The sequence below is a fragment of the Artemia sp. Qi Xiang Cuo genome, chromosome 1 (assembly GCF_049724085.1).
Source record: "Artemia sp. Qi Xiang Cuo chromosome 1, ASM4972408v1, whole genome shotgun sequence".
Taxonomy (NCBI): domain Eukaryota; kingdom Metazoa; phylum Arthropoda; class Branchiopoda; order Anostraca; family Artemiidae; genus Artemia; species Artemia sp. Qi Xiang Cuo.
The window spans coordinates 3102980-3127559 of record NC_142794.1 but is presented as its reverse complement, the minus strand read 5'-3'; the positions used below and the strand labels follow the sequence as shown (position 1 = coordinate 3127559).

The following is a 24580-nucleotide window of genomic DNA, read 5'->3' as shown; positions in this document are numbered from 1 at the left end:
TGAAAAAATTGTAAGTAAGTAAGTAACAAATTCTTTCTTGAAGTCACCTCTTGGATACACAATACAGAAATTTTATTAAAGAAATTATTAAAATATTGTATGTGAGTATCAAATTCTTTATTTAATCCACATTCTTGATAAACGAAAAGACATTTCGTTCAATAAATTATGTAAAAATTCTAAGTAAGTAACAAATTCTTTATTGTTTTCACGACTTAGATACACGATGTAGAAATTTAAGTCATTTCATTCAAGAAATTATGACAAAATTCTAAATAAGTAACAAACCCTTTCTTGAATTCGCCATTGGGTTGCACAATACAGAAATTTAATTCACGAAACTATGAAAAACATTGACAACAAACTCTTTCTTGAACTCGCTTCCTGGACAGACAATACAGCAATTATAATCAAAAAATTATGAAAAACTTGTAAGTAAGTACCAAACTATTTCTTGAATTCTCCTCCTGTATGCACAATATAGATATTCCAATCAAGAAATTATAAAAAATTGTAAGTAAATAGTAAATTCTTTCATGAATACACCTCTTTGACACCCAATACGGAAATTTCATTCAAGAAATTATGAGAAAATTCTAAGTAAGTAACAATCTCTTTCTTGAAGTCCCCTCTTGGACACGCAATACGATACAGAAATTTCATTCAAGAAATTATGAGAAAATTCCGGGTAAGTAACAATTTCTTTCTTGAAGTCAACTCTTGGATACACAATACGGAAATTTCATTCAAGAAATTATGAAAATATTTGTAAGTAAGTAACAAACTCTATTGATTTCACATCTTGGATATACAGTACAGATACTTCATTCAATAAATTGTGAAAAAATCGCAAGTAAGTAACAAACTCTTTTTTGTTTTCACCTCTTGGATATACAATACGAAAATTTCATTCAATAAATTATGAAAAAATTGTAAGCAAGTAACAAACTCTTTCCTGAAGTCACCTCTTGGATACACAATGCAGAAAACTTCATTTAAGAAACTATCGAAAAAATTGTAAGTAAGTAAGTAACAAATTCTTTCTTGAATTCGACTCTTGGATAAACAAAAGTCATTTCATTCAAGAAATTATGACAAAATTCTAAATAAGCAACAAACCCAATAAGTAACAAATTTAGACGAGGTTACTTGTGCGCACGTAACCTCGTCTAAATTAACCTTAAAAATGAAATAAAGCTATGTCGACTGTGCATGTCTCTCTCACTATGTATGCGCCGTCGCGGTGTGTAACCAATCACCAATCAAGTTGTCGTATATTGAGCAACCTCCGCTGTCTCTGATTGGTCCCTAAAAAATGGGTGTTGTCTAAAAAACTAGTTTGGTTGAAAACGTGGAGTTTTCGTACTGCTCACTTTTTTGCAATATGTAGGAACCAGTGGGGAATCCCCACTCGTTTGGAAAGGTACCAAGGAAAGGCAAGCAAATAGCATGTAGTTTCAAAACGTGTTTAATCACGTGTAGAGGTCCCATAGAATGAAAATTCTGTATTGTGCATGCAAACGGCGAATTCAAGAATGATTTTTTTACTTACTTAGAATTTTGTCATAATTTCTTGAATGAAATGTCTTTTTTTTGTATTCAAGAGGTTAAATCAATTAAGAGTTTATTACTTACTTCCCCTTTTTTTCATAATTTTTTGAATAAAATATCCGTATTGTGTATCCAAGAGGGGACTTCAAGAAAGAGATTGTTACTTACCTGGAATTTTCTCATAATTTCTTGAATGAAATTTCTGTATCGTATTGCTTGTCCAAGAGGGGACTTCAAGAAAGAGATTGTTACTTACTTAGAATTTTCTCATAAATTCTTGATTGAAATTTCCGTATTGGGTGTCCAAGAGGTGTATTCAAGAAAGAGTTTGTTACTTACTTACAATTTTTTTTATAATTTCTTGAATGAAATATCTGTATTTTGCATCCAGGAGGACAATTCAAGAAACAGTTTGCTACTTACTTACAATTTTTTCATAATTTCTTGAGTGAAATTGCTGTATTGTCTGACCAGAAAGCGAGTTCAAGAAAGAGTTTGTTTGCAATGTTTTTCATAGTTTCGTGAATTAAATTTCTGTATTGTGCAACCCAATGGGGAATTCAAGAAAGGGTTTGTTACTTATTTAGAATTTTGTCATAATTTCTTGAATGAAATGACTTTTGTTTATCCAAGAGGCGAATTCAAGAAAGAATTTGTTACTTACTTACTTACAATTTTTTCATAGTTTCTTAAATGAAGTTTCTGCTTTGTGTATCCAAGAGCTGACTTCAGTAAAGAGTTTGTTACTTACTTGCAATTTTTTCATAATTTATTGAATGAAATTTTAGTATTGTATAGCCATTAGGTGAAAACAATAAAGAGTTTGTTACTTACTTGCGATTTTTTCATAATTTATTGAATGAAGTATCTGTACTGTATATCCAAGAGGTGGAATAAATAGAGTTTGTTGCTTACTTAAAAATATTTTCATAATTTCTTGAATGAAATTTCCGTATTGTGTATCCAAGAGTTGACTTCAAGAAAGATATTGTTACTTACTGAGAGTTTTTTCATAATTTCTTGAATTAAATTTCCACATCGTGTATCTAAGTCGTGAAAACAATAACGAGTTTGTTACTTACTTAAATGTCTTTATTTATCCAGCAGGTGAATTCAAGAAAGAATTTGCTACTTACTTACAATTTTTTCATAATTTCTTTAATGAAATTTCTGTATTGTGTATCCAAGAGGTGACTTCAAGAAAGAATTTATTACTTACTTACTTACAATTTTTTCATAGTTTCTTATATGAAGTTTCTGCATTGTGTATCCAAGAGGTGACTTCAGGAAAGAGTTTGTTACTTGCTTACAATTTTTTCATAATTTCTTAAATGATATTTCTGAATTGTGTATCCAAGAGGTAACTTCAAGAAAGAGTTTGTTACTTACTTAGAATTTTGTCATAATTCCTTGAACGAAATGTCTTTTTGTTTATCCAGCAGGTGAATTCAAGAAACAATTTGCTACTTACTTACAATTCTTTAATAAATTTCTATAATGAAATTTCTTATTGTGTATCCAAGAAGTGAATCCAAGAACGAATTTGTTGCTTACTTACTAACAGTTTTTTTCATAGTATGCTAAATGAATTTTCTTCGTTGTGTACGCAAGTTTTGACTTCAAGAAAGAGTATTTTACTTGCTTAAAATTTTATATAGTTTATTGAACGGGAAATCCGTACTTTATATCCAAGAGCTGAAAGCAATAAAGAGTTTGTTACTTACCTGGGATTATTTCATAATCTCTTGAATGAAGTATCGGTACTGTATATCCAAGAGGTGAAATCAATAAAGAGCTTCTTACTTACTTACAAATATTTTCATAATTTCTTGAATGAAATTTCCGTATTGTGTATTTCACTGTCTATTATCACATTATTTTTTACACTGGTAACAGTTTCGGCACTTAGACAAGATATGGCTTATGATATTCGTGGTAGAGTAGGCTTTTCTTTAATTGATCTACTGTTGCATGGTAATACCCCAAAGGTGACAATTGGATATATCAGTAAGTAATTTGTTACTTGCAATAGTAGCAAGGAACTCTCCTCTATTATTAACGATTATTTTTATGTTGGCATTCTCTTTGAATGCAATCGTCTCTGGAGATCTCACTGTGGCATAACCACCAACATAAGAGTTGAATTTTTTCGGTATTCCAAAGAAATTTAATTCCTTACTGTCATGACAATGCATGCATACATTTCCAATAGTGCTTCCACATGTACTTGTTTCATGGTTTAAATACTTATCCATGTTGGTATTCAATGATACAATAACCTTGTTATGTGAACACACTTTATTAGAATGCTCCATCTTCACTTTTTAGAGATATTAGTTATGTGCTTTTCGTTCAACTGTGTAAGGAATACTGATTTAATGCATGCAATAAAAGAGGCGAATTCAAGAAAGAATTTGTTACTTACTTACTTACAATTTTTTCATAGTTTCTTAAATGAAGTTTCTGCATTGTGTATCCAAGAGGTGACTTCAGGAAAGAGCTTGTTACTTGCTTACAATTTTTTCATAATTTATTGAATGAAATTTCCGTATTGTATATCCAAGAGGTGAAAACAATAAAGAGTTTGTTACTTACTTGCGATTTTTTCATAATTTCTTGAATGAAGTATCTGTACTGTATATCCAAGAGGTGAAATCAATAGAGTTTGTTACTTACTTACAAATATTTTCATAATTTCTTGAATGAAATTTCCGTATTGTGTATCCAAGAGTTGACTTCAAGAAAGAAATTGTTACTTACCTGGAATTTTCTCATAATTTATTGAATGAAATTTCTGTATAATATTGCGTGTCCAAGAGGGGACTTCAAGAAAGAGATTGTTACTTACTTAGAATTTTCTCATAATTTCTTGAATGAAATTTCCGTATTGGGTATCCAAGAGGTGTATTCAAGAAAGAGTTTGTTACTTACTTACAATTTTTTTTATAATTTCTTGAATTAAATATCTGTATTGTACATCCAGGAGGAGAATTCAAGAAACAGTTTGCTACTTACTTACAATTTGTTCATAATTTCTTGAGTGAAATTGCTGTATTGTCTATCCAGGAAGTGAGCTCAAGAACGAGTGTGTTTGTAATGTTTTTCATAGTTTCCTGAATTAAATTTCTGTATTGTGCAACCCAATGGCAAATTCAAGAAAGGGTTTGTTACTTATTTAAAATTTTGTCATAATTTCTTGAATGAAATGACTTAAATTTCTACATCGTGTATCTAAGTCGTGAAAACAATAAAGAGTTTGTTACTTACTTAGAATTTTGTCATAATTTCTTGAAAAAAATGTATTTTTGTTTATACAGCAGGTGAATTCAAGAAAGAATTTGCTACTTACTTACAATTTTTTCATATTTTCTTTAATGAAATTTCCGTATTGTGTATCCAAGAGGTGACTTAAAGAAAGAATTTGTTACTTACTTACTTACTTACAATTTTTTCATAGTTTCTGAAATGAAATTTCTGCATTGTGTATCCAAGAGGTGACTTCAGGAAAGAGTTTGTTACTTGCTTAAAATTTTTCATAATTTCTTAAATGAAGTTTCTGCATTGTGTATCCAAGAGGAAACTTCAAAAAAGATTTTGTAACTTACTTAGAATTTCTTCATAACTTCTTCAATGAAATGTCTTTTTATTTATACAATAGGTGAATTCAAGAAATAATTTTCTGCTTACTTACAATTTTTTTCATAATTTCTTTAATGAAATTTTTGTATTGTGTATTCAAGAGGTGAATTTAAGAAAGAATTTGCTACTTACTTACCTACAATTTTTTTCTCAATCGCCTTTAGATAATTTCTGCTTTGTGCACCCGAAAGGTTAATTAAGGAAAGATATTTGTTCTCGATTAAAATTTTTTAAGTGCATCCGTCAAAATATTTCGACATTTTGTGTACATGGGGTGTCTACAAGGAAGGGGTCTCTGCAGGCTTAGAAATTTTTAATAATTTCTTGAATGAAATGTCTTTTATTTATACAGGAGGTGAATTCAATAAAGAATTCTCTACTTACTTACAATTTTTGATAATTTCTTAAATGAAATTTCTGCATTGTGTATCCAAGAGGTGACTTCAAGAAAGAGTTTGTTACTTACTTACAATTTTTTTTTCATAATTTCCTTAATTAAATTTCTGTATTGTGTATCCAAGAGGTGAATTAAAGAAAGAGTTTTTTACTTACTTACTTACAATTTTTTCATAATGACATATCTATCAACAGATGTTTATAAATAATTTATTAATTCTGATACCAAGATTTTGTCATGATTTTCCACTGTGTCTGACAATATATGTATCCAAACTCCTTTTCTTACATCCCCGAAGTTTTATTAGACATTCTAAACTTTTGATATGCTAGCTTACTCTAAAAATAATGAACACATAACAATGTAATGCATAATATATTTTTAATGAAACAACGCTATGTAGAATCTTAATACAAAAAATATATTATGATACATTATTAATATCAATGATTAACTTTGGATATTTTGAATCTGTTCCATAAAATAGTTCACCATGTTCTCTCTTGATATTATAGCTATTGTCTTCTCTTAGTTCGTAATCAGTAGAATAATCATTATTCCATTTTGAGTCATACACAATTTTTACTGGTGTCTCATCAACAGGCTCAATATGCTTTTCGTCCTTGGTATTATTTGGTTCATTGATTGTTTGATCAATGGCAGTAACGTTTGTTGGTGCTTTGTTGTTCATCGATTCATCTTTATATTCCATAGTGATATTTTCTGACAAAGCCCTTTTTATTTTTCTGGAAATTTCACTGTCTATTATCACATTATTTTTACACAGGTAACAGTTTCGGTACGTAGACAAGATATGGCTTACAATATTAGTAGAAGAGTAGGCCTTTCTTTTATTGATCTTCTGTTGAATGCTAATACCCCAAAGGTGACAATTGGATGTATCAGTAGGTAATGTGTTACCTGCAACAGTAGCAAGGAGTTGTCCTCTATTATCAACGATTATTTTTATGTTGGCATTCTCTTTGAGTGCAATCATCTCTGGAGATCTCAATCTCGCATAACCACCAACATAAGAGTTGAATTTTTTCGGTATTCCAAAGAAATTTAATTCCTTACTGTCATGACAATGTATGCATACATTTCCAATAGTGCTTCCACATGTATTTGTTTCATAGTTTAAATACTTATCCTTGTTGGCATTCAATGCTACAATAACCTTGTTATGTGAACACACTTTATTAAAATGCTCCATCTTCACTTTTTTAGAGATATTAGTTATGTGTTTATCGTTCCACTGTGTAAAAAATACTGATTTAATGCATGCAATAAACTAGGTAGTGTCGATAACCGGCCATAGAGCAATAGTGGGAAAGCCTGTCTCTGGGCAAGCATAGTACAATTGTACAATTGTTACAATTGTTACATAGTACAATTGTTAGAGCCATAAAAATATCTGTCGAGGAGGTATCATTAGCAATAACCTACTTCTAATGAAGCATATCAAGAAACCTGTTTACCGGGTACTAAATAACTACCATTTTTACTCCCTCTAGCATTATATTGGCTTACACTGAAAATAATTGAACGGAAAAAATAAAAGCCCGATAAATATTTACTAGATGGTGTGACAAACACAGCGCAATCACCATTTTACATGAATAAACTGATTTAGTCGAGGGAATGAATCCTTATTCTAGAAGTCCTATTCCTACAAGTTAAGTTAGAATAAAAGAATGAGGCAATTATATTGGCTTACACTGAAAATAATTGAACAGAAAAAATAAAACCCCGATAAATATTTACTAGTTGGTGTGACAAACACAGAGCAACGTTTGGCTAATAGCTATAAAATACAATAAAAAATATCTGTCGAGGAGGTATCATTAGCAATAAACTATTTCTAATGAAGCATTTCAAGTCACCTGTTCATCGGATACTAAATAACTACCATTTTTACCCCCTCAAAACGACCCCCTCCCCTGCTCTCAGAAATGGGGGAACGAAGGGCCTCTGAGCCTTGCCCTTGAGGCAGATCCTATTTATTTTCGATTCTGAGTATTTTTGGTTTTCCCTCCAAAATTGACCCCCCTCCCCTGCCCTCAAAAATGGGGGAACGAAGGGCCTCTGAACCTTCCCCTTGAGGCTGATCCCCTTTATTTTCGATTCTGAGTATTTTTGGTTTTCCCTCCAAAAATGACCCCCCACCCCTACCCACAGAAATTGGGGCACCAAGGGCCACTGATCAATGCCCTTGACGAACATAACAATTATTTTAGATTATTAGAATGTTTGATTTTCACACACAAAATGACCCCCCCTCCCCTGCCCTCAGAAATGGGGGAACGAAGGGCCTCTGAACCTTCCCCTTGAGGCAGATCCCATTTATTTTTGATTCTGAGTATTTTTGGTTTTCCCTCCAAAACTGACCCCCCTCCCCTGCCCTCAGAAATGGGGGAACGAAGGGAACGTTAAACTATTTTAAATTGACAACACTGTCCAAACATCACATGTGTATTATACAGTACACAATCACCCCATATCACAATCACCCCCAAAACTCTTTTCAGTCATTTCTTGTTAAATTTTTTTATTTCTAAACTATTTTAAATTGACAACACATAGAAGTATTTGCAAACGCTAAACCCTTTCCTTTTTTTCCACCTTAGTAGGATCAAATTCGTAAATCATACTACTATCTTTTTTGCAATGTTTAGGAACAGGTGGGGAATCCCCGCTCGTAATTGCTAATCACCTTAACCCTTTTTCTCCATCGTTATCCACTAAACCAGACTATACCCACAAAACCCTAAAATCCCCAACAAACCAGACTATACCCACCAAACCAAAATATATCGCACCAGAAACCTGTCTTGTTGGCCTTGGTTAGTCAATTACCGAAATAGCAGAGGACGGAACATAGTCTCGGCAAATAACATGGAGATTGCTATACGTCCCTTAGAATAGCATGGTAATTCCTATACGTCCCTTAGAATAGCATGGTAATTCCTATACGTCTCCTAGAAGTATAACATTGATTACTACTCACCGGTAGTGGCGCAAAAAAATTTTCGGTGGCATGCTGGCGATGCGCCGCCACTGCTTTTTAATGCGCCGCCACTGCTCTTAAATTTTGTTGGATGTATTTTGGGAAATGATGGGCGTGGAGGAGGGCTGGTTCACTTTTGACTCTTAAAAGGGCACTAGAACTTCTGATTTCCCATCAAGTCAGCCCCATTTAAAATTTATACGACCACGTGTTTCATAAAAACCTTATACGCCCCGGGGACTAGAACTTTGAATTTACAATAAAATAAGCCTTTCAAACCAAATAATAATATGTCCCCGGGGCATTGCCTACAACCCTTACCCCCCAGGCTCTGGTGATCGTGTCAACCCTGAAGGCTTTGTTATATGATGTTCGGACTATTTTTGAACAAAATGGCTGGCTGTCCTTCAATCATGTTTGACTCTTAAAGAGGACACTAGAACTTTCAGTTTCCAATCGAATGAGCCCCCTTCGAAGTTTTGTATGGCAACTCCTTCTATACGAAATGTCTTGGTCAGACAAAGAAAAACAATACTTTGTCCCTATATCGCCCTTTATTTAGGCAGTGGTTTAGCGTGTCATTCCCTCCTTAATAAGCCTTAAAATAAAGTCCCCCCCTATGCTTCTTGAATCCTGGCAAACAGGGAGGGAGAGATGAGGATGCTGTTATTTCTCATTGCCAGAAGAAAAATACAATAATAAAGAAAAGAAAGACCTCTCCAATGTCCCTAAGTACGGGCGGTCAGTAAGTGTGCGCAATTCTTCTGGAAGGGACAAAATGGCTAAAAATGATAAAGGGTTAAAAACTAGATCGATTCATGTAGACCTAAGCTGGAACTAGAAGCCCAACCATAGATTTAGAGGCGCGATAAGAAGATCGGAGAATTGGGGCAAGAATTGGAGCTGGTTTCGGGAAGGTGTTAAAGAGGTCGCTTCGACAGACACCTAGCAATATCTTGGGCTGGGGCTAATTATTTTAAACCTAGATTCCAATGTTGTACCCCAAAAGGGTATGAAATCCGCAATAATTTTTAACCTTCCTTGGGCTCTTATTAAAAATCCCTAATCGTTATTTTCGTGGTGTCTCTGGCTCTTATTGATTCCTGTACACCCCAATTAAAGAGGGTACACTAGGTATCATTTTATTTCTTATAATATTTCTATTATTTTTAATTAGTTATCGTTTTGAGTATAATGCCGTCATTTCGTTTTTTTTTTTTTTTTTTTTTTTTTAAGCGGAATGGGTGTATAAAGCGAATTCAAATTATCTTAAAGGTGCAAACCAATTTATAATTCAAGCTCAGGTGGATTCTTAATGCAAGATTGTCCAGATATCTAAAGAGAGGAAGGCCTGATTACTGGCCACCCCTCAATAGCTTAAATAATTATAATTTAAATTATCATTCACATTATACGGACTCGCAAGTAAATTCTCTTGTGGGTAATTCCCTTTCTACATCTAATAATTTAATGGAAATTCGGAAAACCTAACGTAAAAACCTATATATGAAATGGTATGATCTATTTTGCCAAGCTGTTAAGCCCTGGACCCTTCAGTTTTTTACTGATCATACTGACCTTCTTCAAGTCACAAAAATTACTCCTAATTATAAGCTGACACAAATTGTAACTGGTCACTGTAAATTAAATTCATTTTTATGTAGAATTAATAAAAGCGATTGTTCCAATTGTGATTGTGGTGACGAGGAGACTTTATATCATTATCTGTTTGAGTGTAAATTTTTTGAAAATGAAAGAATTGAAAGAAAATGAAAGAAATTTTAATATTAATGTTATCTGGTTCATCAATGAGGCTCGGTATGCCGTTTTGGAATACTTGAACCGAACAAAGAGACTAGATATTGTATAGATTTTTTTTTTTTTTTTTTTTTTTTTTTTTTTCCTTAATTTAATTACTATTAATTGATAATAATTTTTTTAAATTTATAGTTTTTACTTTTGCTTATTTCTGTGTTGTGTTTAGTATTTTGCTTGTGTTTCTCAGTTTTTGATATTTTATGCTATATTTTGTAGATTAAATAGTGAAATACTCTGTACGGGTTTAATCACTGAATAAAATCATTCATTCATTCAATGCAAGATTGTATCTCTGTCAAGCTCCCTGCGAATCAATTAACATTACCCAGAATTTGACAGTCTGGTTCAGTTTGTCCATTAAATCACATATTTATGTTTCGCATCTGATAGGTTACCTGTAATCTTTGTTTTTAAGAGGATTCTCTCTAGTTTCTCAGCCATAGATCTGGATTTGAGGATAAAAAAGACGAAAATAGAACATTTTTAGTGCCATGGTTGAATTGCCAAAGCTCTGAGTAGTCAGTGATCTGGATCAGTTGGGTTTTATTTACCAAAGGAAGTGTATTGGAGGTTTTATTTTTAAACAGTGCTTTATTTTGGATTAACGGACTGCTCTTGTCGGTGAGTGGACTTACTAATTGAGGTAGGATAACGCCTTCATATGAAATGGTGATCTTGGTGCAAGATTCAGTAACAGTGGACGAGAAAACCTCTTCTAAAGGAAAAATTTTAGTAAAAGCAGTGCCATAAGATTCTTTATTCTATACTCTTTTAAATTTAATAGTCGTTACCCTGGCAATGCACGCCAATCCCCAGCAGATGGTTCCGACAGCTCCAAGATGTGTATCAAATAAAAAGAATTTGAAAGTATTCTTTTTTTGGCATTTTCGTTGAAAATTGCTTTTTTGTATCTTCATAGACAAAATTAAAGAAGAAACAAAGCTGTTGCTCTCTCTACATTTTGGAAACACATTCTTACCTCCCCCCCCCCCAGGATTCCCAGTTCTGATAGTAATTAGAACTGGAGCCCTTGGAACCCTCTCCTCTCTTCCCGAAGTCATAGATTGTTGTGAATGCGTAGGTACATCTTGTTCTAGTTATAATTTTTTTGTTATTGCTTATTCCGGAAAATGAACCCCATGTACGTGCCTATATCAGTTCTATTAATTTTATATAATATAGGCCTATATTCCTTAAGTCTTTTGAGCTACTGCAGTCTAAATGACGTATTTTGCTGATCAACAAATAAAAATTATCAGTGATCCCACAACAAAATACTTTTATTGCTTCCAGGCTTGTTTACTTTCAGAAGCGCATCCAGGATTTTTTTTCGGGGGGGGGGGGGTACTAATTTTTTTTTAGGGGGGGGAGTTACACAAAAAACCTCAAAAAATGCATACAAAATTAATTTGTTTATGTCCATTTTTTTACGTTTTTACGAGTCAAACAAACATTTAGGGGGGGGGGGGTTAAACCGGGTAACCCCCCCCCCTTCTGGATACGGCCTTGTTTACTTTGCAAATTCAAACAGAATACGCTTAAACCCTATAAGCAGAAATGACACATCATTAATGTGTGTGTCTGCTTGATTGCGCCAAATCACAGTTTACAAGATCGCCAGATACATATGTTTCAGAATAAACCTTATTTAACTCTCCCGTTAAAAATTTCCTATCATCAAATGCCTCGAACTAAAATTTTGATTCAGCTCGCCCTCTTCCTTTCTGTTTGTCGGTTGTTCATTTCGCGCGTAAACAGCTGATTGTTTCGTTCATATACATATGGTTATAAATCTTGGAGCTTTAGAGTAAAAAGGGGATGCACACAATTTTTTTTTTAACTTTAGTAGGCTGCAAAGTAAAAAAGAAAGCAGAAAAGAACAAATCAAATTTGAAGTTTCTATGCTTCGAGGCGCTCAATATCTTGCATTTGATATGACTCGAACTTCCCAAAATGAGGTCGATCTAAGTGCCCCAAATGTGTATAATTGTAAATACATTCTTCATGTCAAGTGTGATTAACAGATCAAAATATTCCGTTAAAAAAAGTAGGACCGGCTTCATTTTCCCCAGTTATTATGGAAATGTCCAGGGGGCAGTGTATCTTCGTTACGTAGGCAATAAGCTTCAATACTCCTGACGTTCTGAATAGTAGAAATCAATTGCATCTTGATCACTTCAGTTTTTTCTTTTTATTAAATTTGAAGGATATAAATATTAAATTGTAAGTGTTGGGGGATTTATTTTATTTAATTAAGAATTTACCTAACACGTACTGATTATATTGCTACCAACTTATCACAGCACAGAGCTTTAAAACCCAACACTGCTAAGCTCTTCCTCCATCTCACTCTTCCCCTTTGCTCCCTCGGATGAAATACTCATTTCTCTTAAAGATTTTGTTATAGCCACTTCCCATTCCATTTGATGACGTTCTGCTTTTCGTTTCGCCTCAGTTGGATTCCCAAAAAGCACGATCTCGGCAGCCTGTCATCCGTAAAACACAACCTAACCATTAAGACCAGTTTCATTTGGTGTTTTGAGGATGAAGTGGAAAGCAAGACAAGAATAATTTTTCGGTCGAAACCACGATTTGTTTTTCGCTTTGCCCGCTAAACGCCAAATCAAAATGTTTTTCTTATGTTTATTTGCTTCATTTTAAAATGCAATTTAAGAATCTCTTTTGTAAACAAGAAAATAATCTAGAATCTCATCGTGTATTAATTTTGGCCCCTCAATAATAATCTAAACAGGCTGTTTAATCTTCCATTATATTCTTAGCTTTCCATTAATTTTCTGCTCCTTTCGGCTCGATTTCTTATTGTTTCGTTAGTTTTAACATTTGCTGATGGCTTGTAGATATTATTACATTGTCATGCTTTTGTTTTGTTTTTGTTTCCGCCTGTTTGTGTATCTGCTTGTTTTGATTTAATAAGCCTGATTTCCCTTTTGATAGCATGGAAGTCAACTAGACTTGTCTGAAACTTACCAAAAGCCAGTCTTGCGTAGATCAATTTCAACCCCACGACTTGCTGGATTTGATAGTTTGGTAAGCTTTGCTTTAAATTTCTTAGACTTTTAAAGGTCTTAAAATCAGGCAAGTATATGATATTAAAATGAAAAAGTAGCACCTATTTACTTACTCTTATATTTATTTCAAATTCCTTTCTTGAAAACTAAGACGCATTATACTCTCTAAGTCTCTGTCTGTAATGACGAACCGGCTTTACCTTGCCTTACACGGTATTGACATACCTTACTTGGCACTTCTTGGAGGAGGGCTCTGTTGATTGTAAATTCTGAGAGCCTCTTGAACTTTTTTTTCATCATGGTGCCCAAGAGAGAAAAAAATTCACTAAGATTCACAAACTCAAGACATAAGGGCCGTTTTTTCACTCATCAAAGATCTTAAATCTTTTGTCAGAAAACGCTTAAAAGTGAAATCTTTGAACTAAGATCTTACATCTTTTTTTGTTTTTATGCAAACGTCTTTAATCATTAGGCTCTGATCAGCGTCTGAGAATAATGATGAGTATATAACCAAAGTTCTCTCATCATTGTTCTATATGGCAGAACAGTGGTGGTCTTCACACTTTTTGCTAACATCAGTGAGCTGTAAGATCTTAGAACAAAGATGAGTTAAAAAACGATAATTTTTGCAGAAAGATGCAAGATCTTAGATGTAAGATCTTAGTGCTAAAAATGGCCCTATAGTCTTGCGTATGTAAATCCATAAATTGAGGAAGTTACCTGTCAATTGAATTATTTGATAAACTATGAATAGAACATAAATGAAATAAAATAAGATCGCCAGCCGTGCATAGATTACTTTTTACCTCATGACTTGGTGGATTTGGTAGTTTGGTAAGCTTTGCTATAAGTTCCTGACGCATTTTAAAATCTTATAATATCGTTCGCAGATGATCAGGAAAATAAAAGAGATCAACCACTACTATTTTGTTTATACTATATCAAACAGTTCGTGGTAATGAACTGTAAGTAACGAGTGACCCGGCTCAATGGTAACCGAAACTGTAGAAAACGGAATTTTGATACCAATAGGTACATCAAAAGAATCAGATTTTAATACTGGTTTCAAATATATAAGTTTCATCAAGTTTAGTCCTACTTATCAATAGTTAGGCGGCAGAGAAAGTTTGTCCGATTTTCAAAAAAAGGTGGAAAGACCCCCTAAAAGTTATAGAACCTTAAGGAAACCTACACCGTTTTATTCAAGGCGTTAGAAAACCATACCGCGGAGGCGTCAAGGTCCTATCTACAAAAATGTGGAATTTTGCATTTTTTGCCAGTTTGTTTGTTTGTTTGTTTGTTTTTGTTTTGTTTTCCAGGGGTGATCGTATTGACCCAGTGGTCCTAGAATATCATGGGAGGGCTAATTCGAACGGAAATTAAAAGTCCTACTGCCCTTTTTAATTGACCAAAAAATGGAGGGCAACTAAGCCCCCTCCCACGCTCATTTTTTCCCCAAAGTCACCCGATCAAAATTTTGAGATAGCCATTTTGTTCAGCATGGTCTTAAATATGATAAATATGTCTTTTAGGATGACTTCATCCCCCGAAGTCCCCAGGGGGAGGGCTGAAAGTTATGAACTTTACCCAATGTTAACATATACAATTGGTTATTGGGAAGTATACATACGTTTTCAGAGGGGATTTTTTCTGGTAGTTGGGGGGAGTGGATCGGGGGTTATGTGGGAGGATCTTACCATGAAGGAAGTTTTGGGAGAAGAGACATTGCTATGAAGGGGGCGCCGGATTTCCCAGCATTTTTTAAGTAAAGATCAGAAATTATATATAAAAAAAACAAGTTTCTTAACTGAAAGTAGGGAGCAACATCAAAACTTAAAACGACAGAAAACATTATGTATATGATTGGGTTCATCCCCTAGTCAACACCTTGCTCTTTAAGCCAAAGATTATTTAGTACTTTCATAAGAGCTATTTATTCTAAGTAACGGCATTTGTGATTAAGGGGTCATTTTCAAAGAATTGGAACAAAATTCGAACTTTAGCTTAAAGAGCAAGGTATTGACTAGGGGGCGAATCCTCTAATATACGTATTAAAAATATAAGAATATAGAGGTTCGTTACGTAAGTTAATTCGTAAGTTACCGGTATATTTATTACTAATAAAAACGTTCCTAAATAAAATTAAACGGGTTTTGAGAAAGCCATTTAACCAAATAAAAGTAAAATTAATATTCAAATTTTTTTTTTATTATTCATGTACGGTGAGCCAAAATCAAAACCTGCATTAATTCAAAAACGTTCAAAAATTAGATAAAAAAAACTAGTTTTTTACTGAAAGTAAAGAACGACTTTAAAACTTACTACAAACAGAAAGTAATCCGTGTAAGAAGGGGAATGTCCCTCCATCAACGCCTCGTTCCTTACGCTAGCTTTACATTCTCACAAATCTGTTTTTTTTTAACAATGAAAAAATTTAGTGTAAAGAGCACGGCGTTGAGGAGGGGACAACCCCTTTCATATACGGAATAATTTCTGTTCGGTTTAAGTTTTAACGTCGTTCCTTACTTTCAGTTAAAAAAAACTTGTTTTTTTTTATTTAATACATATATAGAGATGAACGCATTTTTGGGCATATTAACTTTAACTGTATAAATAATACCATTCTTGCGTACCTAAAACGACCTACGAAAAAAATAACAATAAGCAATGGTCTGAAGACGTTTTTAATATCAAGATTTTTTGTGGGTAGAAGACAGTGGTGGATCCAGGATTTTGTTGGGGGGGGGGGCGAAATGGTTGATTCGAAAAACTTGCGTTAGGAGCAAGTTTAAATAACGCAAACTTGCGTTAATTAAGTAAATTACACTACTTTAGATTATATTAGGGTGGCACGCGCCCCCCTCGCCCCTCCCCAGGATCCGCCACTGGTAGAAGAGCAAGGCCTTCATAAATGTTTTCTGGTCTGTATCTTTATTTTCCATGAAAGACGCCTCAAATTACACTACTTTAGATTATATTAGGGTGGCGCGCGCCCCCCTCGCCCCTCCCCTGGATCTGCCACTGGTAGAAGAGCAAGGCCTTCATAAATGTTTTCTGGTCTGTATCTTTATTTTCCATGAAAGACGCCTCAAACAAAGCCGATGAACATTCAGTGAATTTGGATTAAACCTCCGCCACCCTTCATTTTTAAGAATATTTGTATGGATTAGTAAAGGATGGACCAGTATAGGTGTTGAAGAGTGAAAGATAATATATATGCTTAATGCAATATATATGCATTAAGAATAACCTTGCAAATGTTATTGCAATAAAAATAAATTCAACGAAAAATCTTTGTTTTCCATTTGAAAGAAAAAGAGCAACATTAAAATTGAAAACATACAGAAATTATCCTGAATAACAGTGGGCTGCTGCCCCTCAATTGCCTGCCCTTTATGCTCAAGGTCAACTTTTGCTTTTATTGAAAGTATTGTATAGCGCAATGTGCACAGCCAGCGGGTAATTCAAGGGGCTCTTTGGTTTTCTTGTTTATACCAACTTCCTCTCAAAACAGATGGATCTGGAAATTTTACTTTTTAAGGCAAATGTGACTAAAGAAACCATTTTGTTCTTGAGATGCGGTGAAAAAAATAATAATTAAATCTTGTCACGTTGCTCTTGTGTTAGAGTAATTGTCCTGAAGAATTGAAAAGTAAAGTCAAGAGCAGGGTCAAAGGGGCGGCAGCTCCTCTTGTGTAATGAGTATTTGCTGCTCCTTTTCTGTTTAAATTGCCGCTCTTTATTTTCTTTTAGTAATTTGTTTTTACGTTAATTCAATTAGAAATCAGCTCATAGCTTGCGCTTAACGTGAAGAGTAGTGTCACATTGGCCGCTAAGGCCGAACACATTTATCAACATAATTTTTTGACTAGTGAGACCTGTCATTTTAGCTGACCAGTCATTAGCCTCTTCTATTAGGTATTTTTCTTTGGGGAATAGCAATTTTAAACCCTTATTATTACGGCATAATTAAAAAAAAATATTTGAACGGTTTTAACTCCACTTCTCGCGTTTACTCCACAGAAAAAGGTTCTGAACTTTACCCTTGATCTGCACCCTGTAGGGTATGAAATTTTCCATAAGAACGAGGGTCCAAAATAGCCATCTTAAATTTCTAATAACCGGTAGTGGGAGGTGTTCAATACAATTGTGATGCATATAGGTAAAAATTATTATCTTTCCTTGAATATTTATTGTAACTTCTGCTTGTTCTAGGTTTCATGTGTTTATCGACAGTAGCCTAATATCTTACATTTTTAAACAAATGCCTGATTGAGTGGGGTTTTAGCTTTCATTTGTTCTGTCATAGTAATTTCTGTTCTTTTAAGGTTGACATTCTATTTGACTTTATGTCTGCTTGTTTTAAGTTTTATTATCGCTCTTTACTTTTTAATTGAAACATTTTTTGAAACGAATTATTCACAGCTCAAAGATACTTCGGTAATTTCTTCTTTTTTATGATGTAGCTATTCTTATTTTGGCTGAAAGACGTAGCTTGCACGTATAAATGGTTATTTCTTCCCTATTTGTCCCTTGAAACGTTGTGTACAATTGTTTGTATTATAAGAACTCTAAAAAAAATATACGAGTATGATTTTATTCGTAAAAAAAGTGCGAGGAAGAAAGAAAAATCATTGATTGACATGAGTTAATTTACCATTAATCAACTCTAGTGTAATTTTTTTTTTTCTAAGGACAAACAAACCCCGATTAAAACTGCTTAAGAGATCAGAATAAATCATCTTTTTGTAGACTTAACCTGATTTCTTAAAACAGAAATGCATAGCAATTTTCAGTTTTTTCGCATCCCCCGAAATAGAGAAAGTATGCTTTTGATAGCCTTCACAAGCACGAAGCTTTGTCCCTGTCTCTTAATATTCCTCCCTACTTTGATCAGTCCCGAGGACCTTAAAACTTTCTTTTGGGCACAGTGGCGTCCCAACTTTTATAGAGTTTTATATCTCCATCTCCTTACGATAATCGGTCCCATGGTGGCCTGAAACACTCATTTTCCATTTGTTTGTGTATACGCTGGCGTCCCAGATCTTGTAGTTTATTAACGTCTGGACTTTTTTATTAGTGTGTCTGTTGCATATCACCACAGTCCTTTTTTGACAGACTTGTGTTGATTAAATCCGCGTCTTCATTAAGACATGGTATGAAATCTGATTCCATTTTGCCGAGACCTTTATTCAGTATGTCGGTAGAGCTCGAAAACCTTGTAAAAGTTAATGTGATTAGTTTGCTGGTCTGAGATTGTTATAAAATTTATATATGTGACAGTACTTAATCAGGACAAAATAACTTTCATAAGAAAGTCTGAATATTTATGTTTCTGGAGAGGGGGAGTTGACGAGCAAATAAACATATCAAATAAATAAATTTTTAAAATATTCTGATTTCTTCTGAATTAAATTTTTTTTTATATACCCGACTTCTTCTCAAATTGAGAGTGTAAATCAAAGTCTAGATAGTCGTTGAATGAGGGATATGATGAAAATAGGTCAAATACTCTTTATTGCTTTACTTTTAACAGATTTAACTCATAACGATTTGTTTGGTTCAAAGGGTATCACCAGAAAAAAAAAATGTAACGTTATTGTCCCACACTTCCCAGTTAAAGTTCTTTAATTTATTGGTTTATTTTATCGATGTATCTGTACACGCCAATCACGTTATTCCGCATTTGGCGAAGGATCAAACGGCTAAAAAACTTTTCTATTTGCAAATTATGTGAATTTATTTCTACGTTTTGATGTTGCATTTATTTACTTTTTTTTGAAAATTGAATCTATTTTTAGCGACCATCATTCAACATGTCCAGTGAAGTCGACTACAATAAAGCGATACGTTCACCATCAGTTGATGCAAGTAAAGTCCAGAAGCTGTTCAACCAGGTAAGTTATCCGTGTTTCAAATTTGTAGATACATATTTTAGCAACAATTGACTCTCATTGGTCAAATGAGACGCAGTCTCAGCTTACATCCATGCATAAAATTCCTGCTGACCAATCAGTGTTGGAATTTATGATTACTACTGCTGGTACTTGTTAATCAAACGAAACATGCTCAAGAATTACGCTTCGGTTAAATCTCAGAAAACCGGTTTAATAGCCATAAAGACAAGTGATGGGTGATGGAATGTATTGGACTTGTATAATTTGGGTTATATATTTGCACATTAGGGAGGGGAATGGTTCATACGGAAAAAAATGAATTTATATTCAAACATACCCTACAACAAGTATAGATATCATTATGGTAAAATAGACACTAAAGGTAGGGTCAGATGCATAGGATCTTTCTTAAAGGTTGAAAGGAAGCTTATTCAGACGTAAGGAGATGGTGTTGACATCCTAAAACTCAAATCCTTCATGTCAGTTCTATACTCCTTCCCTTCGAATTGGGATTTTTTTCAGCACAGTTGAAAGGTCAAATAACTATGCCTCTGGGGATGACATGACCAACCCCACCCCCGTGGGGGAGTGTTGTAAGTTATGATATTTGTCCATTCTTTACATGTAGTATTTATTATTAAGAAGTACAAAGATATTTTTCGGAGAAGGGAAATTTTCTGGTGGGATTTTCCCCGGAGAGATTTTTCCGTGGGGAGGGAAGTTTCCTGGGATGAACATTAAAGGGGAAATTTTATGCGGGGGAATTTGACAGAATTCCTGTACGAATGTTTTTTTTATCTGTCTCACTTTCTCTTTGGTGACTTAATTTTACAAGTGGAGATGTTCCAGGGCAATTGTCCGGAGAAAATTTTTGAGGGGGTTGAAATTGTGTTATTTCCGTGAGGGGGGATTTTCCACGACAGAAAGTTTCCATGGGGAAATTGTCCACGTGGGAAATTGTTAATGGTTTTTTTTTGCTGAAGAAACTTTCATTTGGGGGGGGGGGATTTCCAGGGAAAGTGGAATTTCCGGCAGATGTAAAAAAAAGATCAGAAATTAAAGGAAAAACAAGTTTTTTTTTTATTGAAAGTAGGCCAAGGAGAATTTTTTAGGTGGAATTATCCTCAAGAGATTTTCTGGGAGGAATTTTGAGTGAGATGGAATTGTCCGAGGGAAATTTTTCATAGGGAAGGGCGGATTTCCCGGCGTAATTTGAAAAACGATCAGAAATTAAATAAAAAAATAAGTTTTTTCAGCTTAAACAAATAAGTAGAACAACAGGGGAATTTTCATACAAGACAGTGGAAAGCAACTTTAAATGAATATTTCGACCCTATATCCAAGGGCCGTCCTCAGCAAAACAGACGAAGAGAATAAAAACACTATAAAAGAAACTTACATTAAAATTCAATCATTAAAACTGTTTAAAAAAATGTTTTAAAACAGCCCTAATATCATTACTTCAAGGAAGTTCAACCAGGACTTGAGTTTTTTTTTTACGGATGCAAGAGGTAGCAAAATAATATGCATCAAATGAATTGAATTTCAACTATTTCTATGAATGAGAAAAAAAGACAGGAATTTCAAAATATCCCGAAAACCAAATATTGTAGGAGAAAACAATTAAAAGTTGAAGAAATTCAAATGATGTGGAAGAATCCTCTGGGATATAGACTAATATGAAGACAGCTGTATGTACGTTTTATGCAAAAAACAAATTACGAAGCGTAAGTATTACTAGTTCAGATCTTGGGCAACATATAAATGTTTTGGCGTTGGTTAAGGGCCGTTAGCTTTATCTTTGACTTTTGCGCTTCAGATCTGTGTTGTTTCTCATTTATATTTCTTTTGAATGATTTTATACCATTGGCAGTTATACAATTTTGTATCATTGGCAGCATCTTTAACTATGACGTTTCAGATAGTTGTGTTTTCTCCTTTATGCCTATTTTTATGCTATCATACCGTTCTAGGATATTTTACATTATAAGTTTTGGTATACTTTTATACCAAGAGGTTTTATATGTAGGATTTTATTATAACATTCTAGCATGTTATACTATTCTAGAATGTGTATAAAGGCTTTGGCGTTGATTAAGGACCGTTGGTATAGTAAATTGACGATCACGTTTCAGATCTATGTTGTTTTTCGTTTATACCTCTTTCTTATGTTATTGTACCATTCTAGGATGTTTTTCCTTTATACGCAATGTTGGACCGGAATGAAATGGTATTTATTTTATTACTATAGATAGTCTGCTTCTGTCCCTCCCCCCAAAAATAAGGGAAACTGGATAAAATGAAACATTTGGTGCTTTAGTATGAACATTATATGAATCAGAATGAATCAGAATGCCAATCACAGTGCAGTTTAATGCGGGAAAACCGGAGGATTAGAGGCACGGTTGAATTAGGTTTAACTTCCATTTGGTAAATTGTAGTTTAAATTCAGTTTAAAGTTTAGAATGTAGTTTAAAAGTTTTTCAGTTTAAATTCAAACGTAGAAACAAAAAATTAAAGCAGAGTGAAAGTATCGAAAATCTGTTTCCTATTTGGAAAAAGCGAGTCTTATATTCGATCAGTTTAAATTTTGTATATAGAAAAAAAAAACAGCAAAAAAAAAATGTAATTAATATTTTAAGTTTTGTTTTTATAAACAATTTTATGATTTCCGTAGGTAAGCTGCATAGCGCTGTTTGTTTCTTGCATTTGAACCACAGTTTCCACTGTTATCAGTTTCCTATGCTCATTTTCATCACCCATTAAAGTAGTTTTGTTTTACACAACCTTCTGCTTGTTCAAACGCCACGCAAAATCACTTTAAGTATCATCTAGCTTAGATGCTATACAAAATAAGCTTTATATACCTCTTACATCTCCTTTGCTGCTACTATTACTAGCAATATTATTATTTTTGATTATTTTAAACTCGTTACATAATCAAGTAGTACCCACGAACTGTAGGGCACTCTTTTTCCATGCTGCATCTTTTGCCTTTCTCGTCCATCATGAAAATCTGAAAGAGTATAGATAGCTTTTGTCCCACCCCCTCCCTAATATGAATTATACTGATCATCGCTTAGTATATTTAATGTAACCGTTCATGTGGTTCAGTCTTTGCATATACAGAAGACATGACAAAAAATTGAAGAAAAAGGAAACAGAAACAATTTGAAATGGAACCAATCTTAGGGTCCAGTCTTCGTGCACAATGAACGATATGACAGAAAATAAAAGAAACTAGAACAAATACCACCATATTTTCGAATTAATAAATTGGTCATTTTCACGTCTCTCCTTGTTCTAGATGTCTCTTCTTCTAAAAATGAGGAGAAGATAGCAAGAAAATAGGGGGGAGACAGGTGATTTAGCTTATCAGAATTTAAAGTCACTACCTCCGCTTTTTGAGATCAAGGGTATGAAAAAAAAAAACAGGGCTGATGATCTGTGGCTAAAATCATAGATAGATTTGATACGTAGTTCGAAGCCTAAATAATTTATGATAGAATGACTTTGGATAGTTATTCTTGTATTTTTTTTTTTAATTTGATGGCTATTCCGACCAGCCCAACAGATGTTAACTTTTACCTTTTGATTGAATACCTAGCACATTTTTAGCCCAAAGATCATGCTGAGCTATGGTACTTTCGTTTTTCTTCTCCTTCTTTTGCTGTAGACAAGAATTATTTAAATGTTTCCTTTTGGAGTAGACGTTCCACTTTTCTTTTGGAGTAGAGCTACTTATTATGTGGTGTAGTAAACTCGACCGCTCAATTCCAAAACAGTGTATCTGCATTTTTCAGAATTTTGCACTATGTGCATACGAATAATACTTCTCTACCAGTTTTTCATGCTAATTCTTGCAGAACTATTTGTTTTTATAATGCTTGTGGTACACATTTTACAGTTATATCTTTCCCTAAAGTACAATCAGATTGTCAAGAAAATACACTTTTCTGCATATCCCTGAACGGTTTCTGAATGACATATATTAAAAATATATTCTTATGAATTTGGAAAGTTAGAAGCAGCAGATACATTGTAAATCTGAACTGCCAATCTAAGCCACCATAGGAGATACTTTGACTTCGTATATATCTATTGATTTAGCGTAAAACGTTTGAAGCTATCCTTAATTCAAAACGGAGAAAAGGTGTAGGCACATTGTTGTGGATTGGACAGCCGGGTTAGAAACAAAGGTAACCTACCGAGTCGAAAATAAGTAAACTTCTTGTCAAAAATGAGATATTACCATCTCAAAGTCTATTGAGTTCAACAAGCCCAAAAAAGTGCAAGTACATTTTTTAGGTTTAATTAAAATAGACAGGGATTTTTAACTAAGGATAACTTATGTGCGCAAATATTTTAATATTTTCATATATAAGGAAGGAGGGTCTATACTTTGACTTCCATCTAGGACCTTCGTTGGATATAAAATATAGGGTCCACTTAGGACCTTACAGAATAAGATCAATTTCTGGAATGCCTTCCAAATCCCTATTATCATGAGTTAGGTTATAATCAGTTACGGTAGGGAATGAAGCTGAACTTTTTTCTGATTCGAGGATTAAAATAGTTTATATGAATCAGTTATTCCGCAATCCTAAAACTTTCCTATAGTCTTCATAAGTAGTAACCGCATATGGAATTTGCGTGCGCCCCTGTACCAAACAGGTTTCTGATAGGTATAATCTGGTTTGATGGGTATAGTCTGGTTTGGTTTTTCAAAGAGAGTGACTATCCCCATGCATATAGGTAATACTTCTACCACTTTATGTTCCTTCCTGTATTATTTGAGGCCTTTACGTTCCTTGACCTTTTCCCGGGCCAACCAGATATGTTTCTAGGCCAACCGGACATGGTCTTATACTTTTGAGGACTTGTCTTTCACTTTGATGAAGGACAAGTTTTTCTGACGAAATTTACCAGATATCTAGTTCATGGCATATATGTCTTTTTAGGGTAAACCCATGTTAGAAAACCAGTGCGTCTTGTTTAGCTGTTAATATATATCAATTATTTTTTGTTGTCACTATTACAGTTTTTTCGAAGCTTGTATTTGCATGTGGTTACTCTACATACAGTATCCTTTCTGTACTATTCTGGACCTTGTATACACCTTTTCAAAGAGATTCAGAGCTCCCTCACATGACCTTCTGGATTTGCTCGGAGGAATAGCTATTTCAATTTTATTCTACAGGGGATTGCACCTTTTCAAAGAGAGTGAGTATAACTTGATTGG

The 24580-nt window shown here is 33.8% G+C and overlaps 1 protein-coding gene and 1 long non-coding RNA gene across 2 annotated transcripts in view; both read left to right on the top strand.

Annotated features, from left to right (window-relative positions):
• The window catches only part of LOC148955910 (E3 ubiquitin-protein ligase NRDP1-like), a 115178-nt gene that overhangs the window by 6327 nt on the left and 84271 nt on the right, over window positions 1-24580 (top strand). The window lies entirely within an intron of this gene.
• On the top strand, window positions 10782-19339 carry LOC148955912 (uncharacterized). The gene is made up of 3 exons (XR_016142100.1): window positions 10782-11033; window positions 13368-13460; window positions 19243-19339. It is a non-coding gene; the product is annotated as an uncharacterized LOC148955912 (long non-coding RNA).